The sequence below is a fragment of the Narcine bancroftii genome, chromosome 7 (assembly GCF_036971445.1).
Source record: "Narcine bancroftii isolate sNarBan1 chromosome 7, sNarBan1.hap1, whole genome shotgun sequence".
In the NCBI taxonomy this organism is placed as follows: domain Eukaryota; kingdom Metazoa; phylum Chordata; class Chondrichthyes; order Torpediniformes; family Narcinidae; genus Narcine; species Narcine bancroftii.
Window position 1 is genome coordinate 203301028 of NC_091475.1, and position 18323 is coordinate 203319350.

Below are 18323 nucleotides of genomic sequence, written 5' to 3' on the forward strand. Positions count from 1 at the left end.
CAACCTCCAGTATGTTTTGAATGACAGGCCCCCAGTCGATCTACAACCTCCGGTACGTTTTGAATGATGGAAGGAAACCTAGGTCCCAGGGAAAAACCATGCAGATATGGGGAGAATGTACAAACTCCCTACAGTCCAGGGCCGATTTAAGCCCTAGTCCCAATTGCTGGGACTATGTAAACTTTGCCACCCTTATAAAAACTCTGGAGGATGTGGGCATCGATCCCACTACCTCTTGCATGCTAAGCAAGCACTCTACCATTTGAGCTAATCCCCCTACTCTTATACTCATGATTAATCTAAATAGCAATTCCAATATCTTTACTGTTAAAAAGACTTTACAGAATGGATTAGCATTATGCACCTAAGAAATAAAACTTGTCTGCATAGTTCTTCAAACATTTTTTTGTCTGCTCAAGATTCCATTATCTGCAGCTTTTGTGCTTCTCTGTTTACAGAGCAGAAACAGGCCATGTTGGCCTTTCGAGTCCGCACCGGTTCACTGATTTTGTCCATTGGAGAAAGAATATTCTTGAACCTCGATGTGGTTAACTTCAGATTTCTATATCCCCTCCCGTGTTTTCCTGTGGATGAAGTCTCCTTGATAGACTGGGTCTTTTTTCATTGGACCACAGAGGTTGAGGGGGGTTTTGATAGAGGCATATAAAATGATGAGAGGAATAAATGTGAATAGGCTCTTTCCCTTGAGGGTAGGAGAGATTGGAACAAGGGGTCATAAGTTAAGGGTTAGGGGGCTTTAGAAGTAACATAACAGGAAGCTTCTTTACTCCGAGAGTGGTGGCCGAGAGGAATGACCTTCCGGAAGAGGTGGTTGCAGCAGGGTCAATTTTGTCATTTAAGAGAAGGATGGATGTGAGGGGATTGGAGGATTATGGAGTGGGTAGGTGGAACTAGTGGAGTTTTACTTAAATCTCATAGAAATATATAAAATTCTGGCAGGACTGGACAGAATGGATGCAGATGGGATGTTTCCAATGACGGGAAAATCCAGAAACCGGGGCCATGGTTTGAGGATAATAGGCAAACCATTTAGGACCGAGATGAGGAGGAATTTCTTTACCCAGAGGGTGGTGAATCTGTGGAATTCATTGCCACAGAGGGCAGTAGAGGCAGGTTCATTAAATCTATTTAAGAGGGAATTAGATCTATTTCTTCAGTATAAGGGTATTAAAGGTTACGGAGAGAAGGCGGGGACGGGGTACTGAACTTTAAGATCAGCCATGATCTCGTTGAATGGCGGAGCAGGCTCGAAGGGTCGAATGGCCTACTCCTGCTCCTATCTTCTATGTTTCTATGTTTTTTTTTAGAAGGGCATAGGGCCTATTTCTGTATTGTAATTGTTATATGGTTATATAAAACAAATGCTTTTGATATCAATAATCAGGATCACAATTCAGTATCTTTATCAGTGTGTTTCAAAGTGGCATTTTATGCTGAGCTAAATGGTATTAAACAAACGGTTTTCTCAGTTACTTGATGGAAGGCCACAGGTAAGCCAAGCCACAAATAAAACAGTCCAAATAGAAATGTAGATTATGTTGTGGTCACGGAAAATTGGCAAAAACGAAGGCAGTCATGCAGATAAGAAGGATTTTTTGTTTTGTTTGTTAAAATTCTAATAGTGAGTCTCACATTAAATCTCTCGTGTAATCCAACCATGGCTTGGCTTCGTGAAAGAAGATTTAGGAAGGATCGTAGACATGGGCATGTCCTTCGAGCCTGCACAATGGATATTTTAGGGGGAGTGCAGTGTGAGCAGTACTGGCCCCACCCTTTGAACCCGGGGTTTATCTTCCTCTGCTCAGCATGGTAGGACAGCGACAGCCAGGTCCTCAGGTCGCGGGTGTTATGTCGGAGTGTCCTTCTCCTAGATGGATGGCCTGACAAGGCAAACGAGCCCCATCTGATCAGGTGTGAAATCAGTTTTCCTTCTCTTAGGCTGGCTGCCAAACGAGGCCAACGAGCCCAGCCCACCCATCCAGTTATACCGCAATGACAGAGCAAACTCAGTGAAAAAGGGGTGTTATGAGCTCAAAGGATTCCAGAAACCAACAGATACATAAATTCATCAAGACAATGGTTACTTCAACAAAAGCTTCCTTCAAACATAATAATAAGATCAATCTTTAAATTATCACTATTAATTTATGTTACGAGCCAAGAGGACTCCAAAACCCAGCAGCAATGGATATTCACCAAGACAAATGGTTACTGTGACAGAGTATTTCGAGATGGTTTGGGAGGTATTGCTCGAGTGGCTTGGCCACACACATTTTAAAACACAGAACATTTGCAGGACTTTTGCAGGAGTCAATAAAGTATTAACAGCAGCTTGCCTGGGAGAACATGTGATCTTTGTGAGCAGCAGAGAAGAGTCTTGCTCTAAGAGATGGAGGGTGTGAAACACAGAGGAGAGACACAGAAATCCGTTCCTGAGGGACAAGCTGGCAAAATTTGGAAGGCTGCCTGGTTGAAGGAGAAGACGAGCGGTCTGAAAGGTGACCTGAAAGAAAGAACCCTGAAGGGGGCAAGTTTTGTCAGCCAGACTGATTGAGAAGGAATCAGTTGTGGATGTCCTGGGAAATTACTCTCTCTCTGAAAACCAGCAAGAACCCTCCTGAGTGGTAACCATTTGCCTGTTAAGTACCAAAGACTGGTGAACTTTGTTAATGCTAACCTCTGTGCACAGTACAAGAATGGCCTGCAACTTGTGAGATTGGACTGTGATCCAAATAACTTTTCTAATCTTAAATATACATTACACACACTTGCGCTTAGTATTAGAGGGGGGATTAAGTAGGTGAGGTAGGTTAAGTAATAAGTTAAAGTTTACTTCTGTTTTCTTGTTCAATTATAATTAAGAACTACTTTTGTTTAAGTAACCCTGTGTTGTGGGGCATATCTATTTCTGCTGGTTTTTGGGGTCCTCTGGACTCCGTAACATTACTTAAACAAAACTTGCTTTTAATTATTTTTAAACATGAAAATAGAATCAAACTTTAACCTAACTTAACCCCCTTCTAATTCTAAGTGCACATGTGTGTAATGTGTGCGTGTTCAGAAAAGTTCTTTGGCTCACAGTCCAATCTCACTTCTCATTCCTTCAAGTTCACTGGATGCAGGCAATTCTTATACTGTGCACAGAATTTAACATGTATAAACTCACCAGGCTTTGGTGCTTGAAAGGTAAATGGTTACCACTCAGAAGGTTCTTGTCAGTTTTCAGAGAGAGATGTGTTATCCAGGACATCCACAACTGATGAACTTGCATCAGCCAATCCAGTGTCTTGCTGATGAAACTTTCCCCCTTCAGGGTTCTCCAGATGATAACCTCTTTCTTTCAGGTCACCACAGAGTTTCTTTTTGTTTCTCCTACTCCAAGTGAAACATTAGACAGCCAGACCTCTCCTCATCCATGAACCACAAGGGCTTTGACCAGGCCATCTTCCAAAATGGGGCTTTCCACAAACTTGCCTACTTGTCCTGCTCCAGTCCCAGCTTTAACACTGTGGAAGTGATCTTTCTCTCTCTCTCTCTCTCTCTCTCTCTCCATGAGAGAAAGCCTGTTTGATTCTCTCTACTTGCAAAACCACATGACCTTCTTAGAACGACAAGATCTCTTCCAGACAATCTGTGGCTTCAACAAGATCTTTCATCTGTTGCCTTTTGTAAACAACTATCCATTAATGAAGTCTCTTGAGCACTCTTCAAAGCTTCTTTTTCCCCTATTCCAGGAGAAACGCATTAACTAGCCACATTCTCTTGTAACAGACTACAAGGCTTGAGAATATGTTGAACTCAGAACTCAAAAGCTGTCTTCAAATGGGGTCATAGCAGGTCTGCAAAACTTGCAGTTTCCAACACCTCTTCCTGCTGTAAGCTAACTCTCCCTCTCTCTCCCGCCAAAGAGAAATTACTTGTTTGTTAATCCTCTCTCTGTTTGCAAAAACCACATGACCCCTCTTAGAATAGCAACCTTCAATGAAACTCGGTTTTCTGGCACTGGAATCATTTTCTGAGCCTGGACATCTGTCCTTAAAAGACAAATCGTCCATTTTTTTCCCCCACAACATCAGTCCAATTAGCACCTCCTTGTGAAGTCTCCGTAGGCACTCTTGAAAGTTTCTGTAAAGTCACTGTGGACGTGAAGTTTCTGCTTATGCACAGCTCTTGCATTTCAAATGAGGTGTCTTTTGTGAAATGTTAATGTCTGTTTGTGAAGTGTACCTAAACTAAACCCCCACAATCTATGGACATTTTATTAACCCAATCCATAACAGGGGAGGCACCAGGAGGAGGCTTTGCTATGGAGGCAGTAATGTAGGAGAGGTCAGTGCAGTAATAATGCAGTGAACTCCTAGCTGGCAAGTGACAATTGCTACAAAGAGGGTGAGCAGGTAATATTATACTACATGCCTGTATTGCTTAAGTACCATATATACTCATGTAAAAGTCGAGCTTTTAAGACCATTTTTTAACGTTATGGTCGACTCTTTTACTTTTGACCGCAGTAAGTCATTTAAGGCATTGGAAGTTCTGATGTACGGGACAGGGTGATACGAGCACGTTTGAGGCATTCGGAGCTCAGGCAGGTGGACACCTGGGGCCAAAAGTAGGGGGTCGACTTTTACACGAGTATATACTATGGCGGCAGCATCCAAGTCATTCTGCTGATGGCATTTAAGTGGTAATCCACAGATCTGTAAGCAAATGGATACTGTTGCATATCCAACACCCTACCAAGCTGAAATTTTGACATGTATATCTCACATTAGGAGATTGGAGATCCGGATTATTGGCATCAAAACAATTTGTTTTATACCTCATGACAGTTGGCGTAGCGGTTAGTGCAACGCCTTTACAGCGCCCGTGATCAGGACCAGGGTTCGAATCGCATGTTGCCTGTAAGGAGTTTGTACGTTCTTCCCGTGTCAGCATGGGTTTTCCCTGGGGGGGGTGGCTTCTGCTTCCTCCCACCATTTGAAACGTACTTGGGGTGTAGGTTAATTGGGTGTAAATTGGGCGGTTTGGACTTGTGGGTCGAAATGGCCTGTTACCATGCTGTAAGTCTAAATTTAAATTTAATTCAATTCAATTTTCCATTGAAACAGCATTTAAAAACAGAAATGAGAACTCAGCACGGTGAAATGTAAGGGGATTTCCTTCCTGAATTTCTGTACTTCTCCAAATCATTCTCTCTGAAAAAATAGTTCTTAAAAGTCGACGGTGCAGAGGTAGGGCTGCTGCCACAAGCTGGACGTGACCTTGTGGAGTTTTCTCTGATGCCCAACAGGCAAGCAGGTTGATAGGCTTCTTAGCCTTAGTAAATTGTCTTGCCTCTCTACCCCCATCACCCACCCACCCCACCCACAATCCCCAACCACTGGGAGGAAAGAATATTGGGAGGAAATAGAATAGGTTTCAGGGAAATAAGTGGGAGAATGCTCCAGCAGCCAGCTAAATGGTCTCCTCTGTCGTAAGATGATGAAAATATAAATACTGGATACACTCGTGTAAAAGTCAAATTTTGTAGATCATTTTTTAATGTTAAATTTATGGGGTTGACCATTACGTTGATACTAGTTTTGATCGGCTGAAATTCACACTAGAATCCAAAAATATCACATCAGTATCAGAAGTCCAAATGATCTCTAAATGAATAGAAACATGATGAATTAAAGTAATGATGCAGAGTCATCATCTTTGAAATAACTCCCCCCATGGGGGAGGTCAGGAGTGCGGTAAGTATCTGCGTCATCAGAGATGTTGGGAGATCTGATTTGCGGGTGCCCAAGGTTGAGGCTGGAGTCCAAGTTAGACGTGTTGGGAGCTCCAATGGGCAGGCACCCGGGACTGAGGTGTGATTTTGGCACCAAGGCATTTGGGAACCCTGGTCTGCAGGTGACCAGGGCCAAGGTGAGAGAGCAGGGTCAACTTTTGCATGAGATATATGAAAAATTACTGACTTTTGATCAAATATGGTGGGGGGGGGTGGATGGTGTTGTACCATATGTGCTACGTGAGTGTGGATAAAAACGGCACACACACCAAAGCCTTGGAAAATGAGACTGATTTATTGTTCTGGCCATCACGCTTATATGGGCCCCTGGCGATGACGCCAGGGCCCCGCCTCATCGGAAAGCCGGCTTCAGATTAGCCAACGTCCCATCAGAGTTCCCCATCTTCCTGCTGGGTGGAATCAACCGGTACGACGGCCGGTGTCACCCCCACCCCCCTCCCCAGGTCCGTGCGGTCACCGCGTTTGTCGGCCATTTCGCAGGCCGACCTGCATCTCTGCAGGAGGGCCGCTACAGGGTCAACTTTTACAATTAACGTGGTGGTTAGTGCAACGCTGTTAACATGCCTGTGATCGGGACCATAGTTCGAATCCCATGCTATCTGTAAGGAGTTTATACGCTCTCCCCATATCTGCATGGGTTTTCCCCCTAGGGCTCTGGTTTCCTCCCACCGTTCTAAACATACCGTGGGTTGTAGGTCAATTGGGTGTAATTGGGCTGCATAGACTTCTTCAGTTGACATACTGTATGTCAACATTTAAATAAATGAGTTCAACTTTTAAAGAAGTATATATCTTGTACAAGAGTAGTTGCACCTCAATGAGGTGGAAATCTTATGCATGCTCAGTGCAAACGTTATGCTATTTGGTTCTAATTTGCGTGGATTGTCTTTCAGAGAACAAGATTCCTACCGATGGAGGATACTACAATGCAGAAATCAACCTTCACAGCAAAGATTATGGCATTTGTTATCCAACCTCTGGAGAAACATGAGCTTGGAACGAGCCAGGAGATGATGTTATAACAAAAAAAGACAATGTTTTCCTGTCAGTTGCCAAATGAAGCTGCGAGTGTGCACAAATTTCTGGGAAATGTTTTGAATGTTTTTCTGTGATTCTACTTTTTAAGCAAAAATACTTTACAAGCTGAAAGCAGCGTTATGAATCATAGCTACTTAAAATATGTCGAATTAGACTTAAATCTTGCTTGTTGGAACAAAGACCAATTTGTAAATGTTTCATGATAAATCCATCTCAACTTTCCGCCAAAATTCCACATGGATATGTCGCTCACCAACAGTTATTGTTGAATACAATGCATTTTGCGGTGTACCAGTCTACATTTCAAATCAAATATGTTTAGATAAGTATTTGAAATATTGAGTAATTGAAGATTATAGGGAACTGATACAGAAGAGATGAGGTCAGCATAAATCAGACATGATGAGATTGAATGGTGGATAGACAAGAGACTGAAGGTGCTGTTCTTCTTTGGCTTGGCTTCGCGGACGAAGATTTATGGAGGGGGTAAAAAGTCCACGTCAGCTGCAGGCTCGTTTGTGGCTGACCAGTCCGATGCGGGACAGGCAGACACGATTGCAGCGGTTGCAAGGGAAAATTGGTTGGTTGGGGTTGGGTGTTGGGTTTTTCCTCCTTTGCCTTTTGTCAGTGAGGTAGGCTCTGCGGTCTTCTTCAAAGGAGGCTGCTGCCCGCCAAACTGTGAGGTGCTGTAATCAGGAAGCAAAGCACTGGAGGAACTCAGATGGGTTGGGAGGCAGGTGGTCTGAGTAGCAAGTTTTGGTCAGATCATGGTCGAACAGCTGAAGAGCAATAGAAACCACAGAGGAGGAGAGCAGAGAAAGAGCAAGAAAGAGAGAGAGTGAGCGAGAGACCTCCTGTTGCATAAAGACAAAAACGTCTTCAAAGTCAGTGTTTTAATGCACAAAAGTGCTGGAGAAACTCAACAGGCCATGCACAACCATAGAAGGAAAGGCAATGTACCTGGCATCAGCCCTTTGTCAAGGTACGAGCAGAAAACAAGCAGGTGCTTAAATAAAACAGTGGGGGGAAGGATCACAGACCTGTAGGCAAGAGGTCATAGGAGGATATGGGTGGTCTGGGAGAAGAGAAGCTGGGGATTGGAGGAGAGGGAAAGAGGATGGAAACTGGAGGAAAGCAGACAAAGGGATGGGGAAGGAGCAAGAGAGAGAGGGAGATAGACAGGGGAGTGGCCCAAGGGAAAATGGAGAAATCAACATTAATGCCATCTGCTTGGACAGTGTCCAGTTGGAATATTAGGCATTTTTCCTCTAATTTGCACGTAGCCTTGGATTGTCAGTGACAGACATGACAGTGTGGGAGTGGGGTGTGGAATTGAAAAGTTTGTCCACAGGGAGGTCCCCACTATTGTAGCAGATAGAGTGAAGGTGCTAAAGCCCAAGGCGTTGGTATGAATCTTTCTCCTTGCTACATAAAATGCACAGCTTGACCTGCTGAGTTTCTCCTGCATTGGAGTCATGACTTCAAGACCTGGGTTCAGCTCCTCACAAAGCAAATGGGGAATTTAACTGCAAGTATCCAATCAGTAATTCAAAATCTTGTGAAATTCAAAATCTTGTACTCGTAATGGTGAATGTGAAGCAGTTTTGTACTTGTGCAATCAATGCTAATCAACTTGAATTTGAGATCTCGACTGATGTCCAAGAAGGAAGTGAATCTGTGGCCGCAAGCACTTTGGGCCTTGTGGTGACTCAAAGTTGGATCAATAGGGTTGAAGCTTAGTTGGCCTCTGACATGATCTGGAAAGACTTTTAAAGATCTTTTGTTTCGAGCAGTTATGACGCCTTTGAATCCCCTGTACTACTTGAATCATAACACTAATCCGGTTTGCCTGCACTACTGTAACATCACAGTTTTCTGCACATTGTGGTGCTACCCCTCCAGCCGACTGCAGGGGGCGACCAGTGTACCTGCAGGAAAAGCACCGGAGGACAAGGCAACACCTGGTTGGCTGTCAATCAGCCGACCTGAATGGACCAAGCCCCACCCGGTCGGCTGCCATTCACCCTGAGGGATATAAGCTAGATCCGGCCCCTCGAGGTCAGTCTCAGTGCGAGCACAGCTACTCTCACAGCCAGCTCTCTGGAAGTTTGTGTGGAATAAAGCCTGTTGAACAGTCCTTATGTTTGGTGTCTGTTTTTCTGCTCGATAGCACATCACAGTACTTAAGTGTATGAAAACAAATTATCGTCCTCATCAAGAAACACATACAGTCCACACCATCTGTAAAATGAATGATACTCATCCGGGTTACTCCAATAACAATGCAGAATCTGGCATCACCTGGAAGGACAGGGGCAGTCACTTACACCATGGAGTCATCCGCAATGGAATAGGCCCTTCAGCCCAATTTGTCCTTGCTGTTCATGTTGGCCTTCTGGGCCAGATCCATTTTTCTGCATTTTGGTCCATAATTTGGTCCTGGCAAATTTCTCCAAGTGTGCGGTGAAAAGTGAGCTGACCAGTTGCATCATGGTCTGGTGTGGTCCTTGAGCGGAAAGCCCTGCAAAAGGTAGTGGACACAGCCCAGGACATCACAGGCCAAACCCTCCCGACCATCGAGAACAACTATAGGGAATCGTGCCATTGGAGAGCAGTAGCAATCGGCAAGGATCCACACCACCCAGTACACGTGCTAGAGATCTAGATGCCACAAGGTTCAGGGCTAGCTGCTACCCTTCCACTAGCAGACTCGTCAGCAACAAACTCGATTAGAGACTCATTTAAGGGCTCTTTTGCACTTTATTGAATTTTTTTCTTTCTGAATTGCACAGTCAGTTTGTTTATATTTCTTTATTTGTTTCCATATGAACGTTGAGTATAGTTTTTTTTTGCACTACCAATAATATTGCAATAATTCTGCCTTGCCTGCAGCAAAAAAGTATCTCAGCTTTGTATGCGATGTCATGTTTGTACTCTGACGATAAATCTGAAATCGGAATCCGAAAATATACATCTTGTAGGGAGCACGCTATCATGAAGTGTGGAAAGAATGACACACACCCAAGAAGTTGAAGTCAAGGACTGACTTATTGCACTGGCAACTCGGCTTTATATCCTCTCGCCGCTGGTGACAACAGGAATGACGCCATGGCGGTGCTGGCCTCAGATTGGTTGGCGTCCCCACCGTTGCTCGTTGCTTCCCACTGTGTGGGTTGTCACCTGGGATGAAGGTCATTGACCCCGCGGGGTCTGCGTGGTCGCTGCGTCTGTCAGTCATCTGGTTTGGGAGGGGCGGCTACATGACCCCCAACCCCAGAACCAGCGATCGGAGCACTGTTAGCCACTTTTGGTTGTCTACCTTTGCTTCGAGGGGGCTGGATGGAGACCGGTTGGCTTGAGGTGGTCGAGGGTAAAAGTCTCTCTTTTCCTGCCAATATCTAGCACACATGTTGAGCCGTTGTGTGCCCCTCATACAGCCTTTATAGAGATGTCCGGTGTGTCCTCCTCTGAATGAAAATGTACTCACAAGTCTCTAAGTTTTTGGGTACATAGGACTTGGCTTGGCCATGTGGTGGAGGCTGCTGAGGGGCTATAGTACCCAGTCTTTCTCTTAGCTTTGGAGTGAGGCTGTCGAGTCCTCTGGGTCCTTGGCAGTGACCAAGAACTCCCCTGGCATCACTAATGGCGCGCCATACAACATCATAGCTGCTGAACCATTGAAATCATCTTTCGGTGCAGTGCGAATCCACAGGAGGACCCAGGGTAGCTCATCTATCCAGTTCGGTCCCATGAGTCGAGCCAAAAAAGGCTGCCTTTAGATGCCTGTGGAACCGGTCTACCAACCTGTTGGGCTAAGGGTGATACGTCATGGTGTGGTGGAGCTGGGTTCCCAGCAAGTTGGCCAGTGCTGCTGTTACGAGCCCAGAGGGCCCCAAAACCCAGCAGCAATAGATATTCACCAAGACAACTGGTTACTTAAACAAAAATTGCTTTTAATTATCTTAAAATATGAAGTGAAACTAATTTATTACTATTAACTTAACTAACCTCACTCAACCCCCTTTTAATTCTGAGCACACGTGTATGTAATGTGTATGTAATTTTAGAAAAGTTCTTTGATTCACAGTCCAATCTAACTTCTCATTTCTCCAAGTTCACTGGTTGCAGGCAATTCTTATACTGTACACAGAATTTAACGTTTATGAAGTTCACCAGGCTTTGGTGCTTGAAAGGTAAATGGTTACGGCTCAGGAGGGTTCTTATTGGTTTTCAGCTGGAGATTTGTTGTTCCAGGACATAAAATTATCTCTTTTAATCAGTCACTTCAGTGTCTTGCCGAAGAAACTTACCCCATCAGGGTTTTCCAGATGATAACCTCTTTCTTTCAGGTCACTGCAGAGTTCCTCTTCTGTTTCCTTTATTTCAGGTGAAACATTATGCAACCAGTCCTCTCCTCTTGTATGGACTACAAGGGCTTTGACCAGGATGTACTAAGCACTCACAGCCCGTCTTCAAAATGGGGTTTTTCCACAAGCTTGAGTTAGACAGGCACACAGGAACCGTGATTTCTTTAAGGTTACCCTCACAAGATCCTGTTTCCATAATCTTATGATCCATAACTTCCTGAACCCTGTCAACAACTAACACCTCTGATATAGACTGTTCTCTGCTATCTTTTTTTCTTTTAAATAAGGTTTAATTAACAATTCACCCTTCAAGTAATATCCACAAGCCATTTCTTTAATCTCCTGTTCACTTACTGCTTTGTCCCTTAAGTCAACAAGATCTGTATCTATTTTCTGTTTCTGAATTAACTCTTTCCTTGACAAAGACAAATCCTTACTCTCACAATTAACCAGCTCTTTCAAAACTATTTCAGAATTACTGGGCAAGTCTCTATTAACTAGATCTTCCTCTGCTCTCATCATTTTCTTAGTCACAGACTTTGTTACAGCACATGCAGGATGTATCTCACACTCCTCTTCAACTTCATCCTTACTAGGCTGATCGCAAAACTGACCCAACTTTATCCTCTGCCAAATCATCCCCTAATAAAATTGAGACTCCCTGCATGGGTAACTTTGAAATAATTCCTACTACAACAGGTCTTTTAACTTATTCTGAATTCGGCACTATGTCGTGAAGAGATATTGACTCTAACACCTTCAACCAAAGTTGTCTCCCCTGTGTCAGTCTTTTGATCAAGAGTTAAAACATTTTCCAACAACAGTGACTGAGCAACCCCAGTATCTCTAAGATTTTTAACTGGAGCCTGTTGTTCTCCCTCCTTTACTGAAACCAGGCCCTCTGAAACAAAAGGTTAGAAAATATCTATGACACCCTCACCAGGTTTGGAACATCTGCTCTCTTTAAATTCAACTGCTTCTGGTAAAACCTCCTTTTCTCATCTCTTTTTCGACACTAAACAATTTGCAATAACATGACCAGGTTTCTTTCAAAAATGACATACAAATCCTGAATCTTTTCTCTTAAAATTCTCCCCAGACTTAATTTCAGGCTTACTATTCTGCTCCAAATTAACCCTCTGAACAGACTTACTAATCAATTCCACGTTAACTCTTTGAAAATGTTCACTATTCTGAAATTTATTTTCGTGAATTCGGGCAAATTTGTCCACAGATCGAGTCATTTTCTGCCACATCCCCACGTCTCTTTCATCCAAGTATAATTTAACCTCCTTTGGAACACACCTTTTAATTTCCTTTATTTTCAAATGTTTAATTAAAATTTTACAAAATACAAACATAAAATACAAAAATGTAAAAATAAACCCTATAAATTACCCCCCACCCTCCACCCCACTATCCCACCCCTAACTATCCCGCCCGCCCAGTGCTTAACATACACAAAAGAAAGTATTAAAACAAATAGAGTGGGTTAGGTTGCAATACATCATTTCAACAATTCATACAAGAAAAATAAAAAAAATTACTTAACATCTAAATTCATACATTTCAAGTACGGAGTCCACATTTTTTCCAAAAAAGGAACAATTATTTCACAAATTACATGTAATTTTTTCTAAACATAAACATGACTGAATTTGATTATGCCACCTCTGTATACTCAACTCTGCATCATGTTTCCAAGTTACCGCGATACACTTCCTAGCTACTGCCAAACTCAACTGAATAAATCCAATCCAAGATTTATCCAAACGCGCTGCCAATGGATTCATATATCCTTATAAACACAACCATGGATCCACATGCAAATCTATTTGAAATAAATCTCGCAAAAAAATTTATAATCTTTTCCCAGAAAGGTTTAACCTTTGTACAATTCCACACAGAATGAACAAAAGTACCTGTCTGATCTCCACACTGGAAACACAGATCAGAATCTCTAAAACCATACCTCTAACTTTTCAGGAGTTAAATATAACTGATGCAGAAAATTATAATGAACTAAACTATAACACACATTAACTAGTTTTGTGACACATTCTTCCTCAGAAATAGAAGTAGATTACTCGTGTTCCCATTTATCTCTTATTCTCAATATGCCTACCTTCTTCTTTTTTGTTTCATTTCAGAAACAAACCCTTTCTTTCCCTTATCCATAAGCAATATTTCGAACTTCGATTGTATTGGTAGTATAATTTCTCGACCAAAACTATTCATTAATAAATCACATACTTGATAATAGGCAAACAATGTATTTTGTGATATCCCAAACTTCTCTCCAAGTCACACATGTCAAACTCTGACCCGCGAGCCAAATTTTGCCCGCGATATAATTATATTTGGCCCGCAAGATCATATTAAATATATATTAGAGTTGGTCCGCTGGCCGCCGCACAAGTATACCACATGCACAGCAGCAGGCACTACCGTAGTAGTTTTTAGCACTTCCACAGCAGGCACAGCAGGACACCGATATAGTTAACGGGAACGTTAATTAGATATTCACAGCGGCGCCGATACAACGGACCTGCCGCCTAGCTCCAACGGACCCGCTGCCTAGCTCCAACAGACCTGCTGCCTAGCTCCAACGGACCCGCCGCCTAGCTCTAACGGACCCGCCGCCTAGCTCCAAAGGACCCACCGCCTAGCTCCAACAGACCCACCGCCTAGCTCCAACGGACCCGCCGCCTAGCTCCAACGGACCCGCCACCTAGCTCCAACGTCTCCTTGAGCTTCATCTGTGGGTGGGTGCTGCTGGGCATCGGACTTTCCGCTGGGGTGGAGGTCGCGGACGAGTTCCACCGCTCTCACGGTATTCCCAGTGAGATGGTGAGACCAGCGGGGACTCCTTAGGTTGTTGGCGGCGGTTGTGGCAGGCGGAGGCGGGGGCGGAGGAGGGAGAGGGGGCGGGGGGGATGCCGCTCGGGTTTGCTGGCTGGGCTGGGGAGGGCTCCCTGCAGACCTCCGCTCCCTGGCATGCTTCACGGCAACGTGCGATCCTTGGCTTAAAGGCTAGAGAGAAATATTATTTATTGAATATTTTATTTCTTATTTGTTAATGCTTCTTATGGAAAGAGTTTAACCAAAACTATTATTAAACATTTATTTTAATAAGAAAATGTTTAACATTACATATGTTGAGAGAAAACATGCAGATGTTGTTGAAAATTTTCAATAAATATTTAGTTCGGCCCTCGACTTAGTCCAAGTTTTTAATTTTGGCCCTCGGTGAATTTGAGTTTGACACCCCTGCTCTAAGTCTATCAAATGAAAGAAATAAACCTGCCTCAAAACAATCTTCAATTAATACCAGACCCTTTGAATCCCATTCCTTCAAATAAGGATTGTGCATAGAGAAAGGAATCAACTGATTTTGATATAACGGAGTTTTAATTGAACATACATCCTTCAAACCTATAAATTGATTCCATTTACTCCATACTTTGAATAAATGAGTTAAAACAGGTAAATTATGTGTTTGCAAAAGCAATAAATTCCATTTATATATAAAATTATTTATTGATCTTTCCTGTATCTGATCCATTTCCACATAAGCCCACATCGGTGGTTGATCAATATCAAACAATCTACTACTAAATTTCAACTGCACTGCCTGATAATAATTTTGAAAATATGGTAACTGGAGGCCTCCCAAATAATATGTCCACATCAACTTTTGCATCGATACTCGAGATAATTTACCTTTCCATAAAAAAAGAACGTATCACTTTGTTTAAATCTTTCAAAAAATTCCCCGGTACAGGACACGAAATTGAAACAAATACTGAATACATGGATATATATTTGTTTTGATACAATTTACCTGACCCATTAATGTCAATGGTAAATCCTTCCATCGATTTAAGTCAGACTTAATCTTATTTAACAAAGGTAAATAATTTAAACTATACACATTCTTAAACTCCTTATCAATAATTACACATAAATACTTAATCTTCTCTGACCATTTAAATTTAGTAATTTGCATACAATCTGAATAATCCTCATCAGATATAGGTAATATCTCACTTTTATCCCAATTTACCTTATACCCTGACATTGATCCATAAAAATTTAACAACTCTTAGGTTTAGATAAATATATCAATAAATCATTTTCAAATAAATTACTTTTATACTCTCATTGCCCAATCATAATACCTTGAATATTTGTATTTTGTCTAATTGCCTGGGCTAAAGGTTCTATAACTAATGCAAATAAGGCTAGTAACAATGGACAGCCCTGCCTAGTTGATCTATACAAAGTAAATACTTGAGAAATCTGACCATTTATCACCACCTGCACAGAAGGATTCATATATAATGTCTTAACCCAGCCAAAAAAAGACGGTCCAAATTTAAATCTCTCCAACACTCTAAATAAAAATTTCCACTCGACCCAATCAAAGGCTTTCTCAGCATCTAATGCTAATATTATTGGTTGATTAAGTTGCTGACTTGATGCATTAATTATTGAAAGTAATTCAGTAAAATTATCAGCTGAATATCTATTTTTAATAAATCCTGCTTGATCCACATGCACCAATTTCGGTAAAAAAATTAGCAAATCTATTTGCTAAAACTTTTGCTACAATCTTATAATCTACATTCACTAAAGATATAGGCCTATAAAAAAGCAATCTTCAATGGGTTTCTATCTTTCTTTGGTATAACTGTTATTAATGCTTTTGAAAATGATTCAGGAAACAACCCGGTATCTTTAACCTGCTTCATTACATCCATATACACTGGAAACAACAAATCATGAAATTCTTTATAAAATTCGATCGTAAATCCATCCTCACCAGGTGATTTACCAATCAGCATAGATTGTAATGCTTCTTTGAGTTCAAAATCCATAAATGAAGCATCTAACAATTTTACATCATCCTCCTCCAAAGAAGGTAAATTCAGCTTAGACAAAAAGTATCAATCTGTTCAATATCTACATTCCCTTCAGATGCATACAAATCTTGGTAAAAGGCTCAAAATTCTTCACTAATCTCCTGTGGTTTAAAAGTGACACCTGAGTTTCTTCATATTGCATTAATTGTTCTAGAAGTTTGTTCAATTTTCAACTGCCCTAATTCATAATAATGCTGTTTTGATCTCAAAAGCAATCTCTCATAATTATGAATTTGCTTCGTATTATAATGAAGTTTCAGATTAGATAACTGTATCTTATTATCTTCCATTGCATTTTCCTGAAACTTTTTCTATAAATCTACAATCTCTTTCTTTAACTCCAAAAGTTCCACTGTGTATTACTTTTTCACTTTAGCTGTGTAACTAATAATTTTTTTTAAATAATTTAAAACAAAGAAATAACCAAAAAAAGGAAAAAAAATGGTATCGCCCACTTTCACATATTTAAATCTTATTGTTCTCATAATTATGTTGTTTTCTGAGATGGAGTTCAGTTTATACTTTATTTCATCTTCTTTATAATGTAGTTTGATATACATGTTTGTAATAAATTTTTAAATTATCATTGTGTCTGTTGCTACTTTCTGGGAATCTTGAGCTATTCCCCGATATATCTTTTAGTTAAGTTTTCAATTGGCAATAAGTAAATATTGTACTTTGTGTTATTCCATATTTATCTTTTAATTGCTCAAATGTTAATAAATGATTTCCCAAAAAGCAATCTTCTATTTTCTTGATTCCTTTTCTATCCCATTCCTTGAAAAGTAAATGATCTATTGTAAAGGGGATTAATGGGTTTTGTGTTAATATCATTTTTGGTATTTGATAATTTTTCTTTTTTTTGTTCCAGGTGTATTCTTTTCCATAATTTAAGCATGTAATGTAGTACTGGTGAATTGTTATATTGCACCAATTTTTCATCCCAATTATAAACTATGTGTTCCGGGATATTTTCTCCCAATTTGTCTAATTCTATTTTAGTCCAGTCCGGTTTTTCTCCTCTCTGATAAAAATCTGATAAGTACCTTAACAGTGCTGCCCTGTAGTAATTTTTGAAGTTTGGTAGCTGTAACCTTCCTTGTTTGTAACTCCATGTTAATTTTTCTAGCATTATTTTATATTTCTTAACTTTCTGTAAAAATTTCCTTACTATTTTCTTCAGTTTTGCAAAAATTTTCTCTGTCAGGTGATTGGAAATGTTTGGAATAGATATTGCACTTGTGGGAACAAGTTCATCTTAATACAATTTACTCTTAGGTGGAAGGATTTACCTTTGGGTTTATTAGGGAGGATTAATACTATAAAGATGAATATCTTTCCTCGAATACAATATTTGTTTCAATCAATTCCTTATTTTTTAAACAAAAGTTTTTTTAAGGATTTATATAAAGCAATTAGAGACTTCTTACGGAAGGGAAAATTTCCGAGGGTAGCGATGAGAAAGTTGATGTGGGATTTCCAATTTGGAGGTTTAAGATTACCGAATTTTCAGCATTATTATGAAGCAGCTCAATTTAAATTTCTTAGTGCATTAATGAATATGGATGATCCGCCCAGTTGGGCAAAGGTAGAAATGGCGGTTATTTTAGAAAAATTTCCTCATGAGTTTTTGTTTCGATGGAATAAAAATTTATTACTAACTTATGATGTACCATTATTGAAGCATTTATTGAATCTATGGACGTAAACCTAACAAATTGGGGCTCAAAATTAAATGGTCTGGACGATTGCCATTATATAATAATCAACTTGTTCCTTTTACAGTCTTCAATATCACCTTGAAACAATGGGAAAGGAAGGGAATAAAAAACTTATCCGATTGTTTTTCTGAGGGATGTTTTTGTTCTTTTGATGAATTACAAAGGAAATTTGGTATTAGTGGAAATTCTGTATTTGTGTATTATCAATTAAGATCTTTTGTAAAATAGATATGTGGTCATCATATGATCTTACTGCCTGATTCTAATTTTGAGGAATATGTACTTTCAATACCAAAAAAGGGATATATATCTGATTTTTATTGTATTTTACAAGAAACTGAAAGTAAAAAAGATTGGGATAAAGATAAGTTGAAATGGGAAAAAGATTTAGGTTTTACAATAGCTGAAGAAGCCTGTTTGGAAATTTGCCAGAATAGTATTCGGAAATTGA

At 40.7% G+C, this 18323-nt stretch overlaps 1 non-coding gene across 1 annotated transcript; it reads right to left on the reverse strand.

Moving 5' to 3' along the window:
- Positions 1-204: 204 nt before the first annotated feature.
- trnaa-agc (transfer RNA alanine (anticodon AGC)) lies at positions 205-277 on the reverse strand. Its single transcript has one exon. It is a non-coding gene; the product is annotated as a tRNA-Ala (tRNA).
- Positions 278-18323: the final 18046 nt, after the last annotated feature.